The sequence below is a fragment of the Etheostoma cragini genome, chromosome 1 (genome assembly GCF_013103735.1).
Source record: "Etheostoma cragini isolate CJK2018 chromosome 1, CSU_Ecrag_1.0, whole genome shotgun sequence".
NCBI lineage: Eukaryota > Metazoa > Chordata > Actinopteri > Perciformes > Percidae > Etheostoma > Etheostoma cragini.
The window spans coordinates 32,716,725-32,718,436 of NC_048407.1; the positions used below are offsets into that span (position 1 = coordinate 32,716,725).

The following is a 1,712-nucleotide window of genomic DNA, read 5'->3' on the forward strand; positions in this document are numbered from 1 at the left end:
CCTCAAAAAGCCCTTTAACGTTAAGGGGACCAGCATTTTGTCCCCACAAAGCTGTCAGGTCCCCACAAGTATACTGTAGTCACAGTCTTTGGTCCCCACAAATGTAGTTAAACAACACACAAACACACACACACAAAAATAGGCATCTGTACAATGTAAAAACAGTCCAACACAACATGTTGTAATGAATCTCATCTAGGACAGTGTACGCCTACATGTGTTCTTGTCTGCCACGGAATAACAGAGCACCTCATCTCCTACACGGCTTCACTCCAACGTTACGTCTCACGACTTCATCTGGAGCGCCCAATCAGAGAGTGCTGTAGCTGATGATCGGGCTGTAAATCTGAGTTTTAAATGAGCTTCCCATGTTTTCCCGTCTCGGCACCGACGGCGGCCAGCTGGAAACCAGCTCCCTGATGTTTGTGTGTTGGGCCTGTTTGAAGTATTCGGAGTAATTCTTCACGTTTGTGACGCTTCGGGAGGTCGAACAGAGTCCGGGAGGAAAACACGACGCGGGGAAAGAGAAATGAGACCGCGTAGAAAGTGTCTTTTCAACACGGGTAACATTAAATCCTTATTACTTATGTTACGATGAAAACAAAAACCGCCTCATCGTTACGGTCAGCGCTCATTAAACACATTTCAGCCTCGGCAGTCTTTCACGTTAACCCCGTTTTTTAAGATATCTATCAGAAATAAGGGTTTTTAATTTAAATAACCCGGAAAAAACACGGGTGATTGAGTCCACACAGCGTACTTTGCAAGTACAACATAAGATAGGATCTCTACCGTCACTTACTATTGGGTGTTTTATAAAAGATAAAAGAAAAAAACAAAATTGCATTTGAAAAAGAAATGGTTTCAAAACCAGACTGAACGCTGACATTTATTCTTCTGTAATTATCCTCATTAAATAGGAGTCTAAATTATGCACAATAAATTTTTTTAAAGTTAAGAATTAAGTACAATTTCCAATACATGAGGTTTATTGACCAGAAATTCCCAAAATGTAATAAATGTTAAACTAGTGGTGTTTATACATGGTAGTGAAAAGACGCATTAAACGCAAAATAAGACAAAAGTGTTGATAAAAGAGACAAAAACATCAGAAAAAGTGATAATTTTCAGGATTTTAAGTACATGGTCCAACAGAAGACAACACTTAATGATTTATTTTGTTCTACTTGTGGTTCATTCTGTGAACTCACAATCAATACTATGACATTTTAAACTATTTTTAGTTTTATTTATTTTTTATTTTACATTTAGATTTAGTCCACACGTACATGGGGATTTTTATAAAAGGCTTTTCCTCCTTTCATTAAAAAAAAAAAAGAAGTCTGGTCCACACAAGCAAGTGGGGGTGCAAGATATATCGACTTAATATTGCTTTCGCAATATCACGTTGCGCAATATTATATTGAAAGTGTCACAATTAGTGTGCAATATTTTGTGTGTTTTGTGGAGGGATGCATCCCGTCCGTTGACTCCGTGGCAGAGTGACAGTGTAAATAAAGAAATAGAGACAACAAAATGGATCAGGAGTGCATGATACTACCCCAAAGAAAACTAAAAACAACCTGTTGCAGTTAATACGCCAGACCTAGCCACGTGGCTAGCGGGCCCCGCTAGCCACGCGGGCCCCGCTAGCCACGCGGGCCCCGCTAGCCACGCGGGCCCCGCTAGCCAAACGGGCTCCGCTAGCCAAA

General features: G+C 40.5%; 1 protein-coding gene across 2 annotated transcripts in view; it reads left to right on the forward strand.

Annotated features, from left to right (window-relative positions):
* LOC117941413 (circadian-associated transcriptional repressor-like) overlaps positions 1–1,712 on the forward strand; it is a 12,362-nt gene that overhangs the window by 6,809 nt on the left and 3,841 nt on the right. The window lies entirely within an intron of this gene.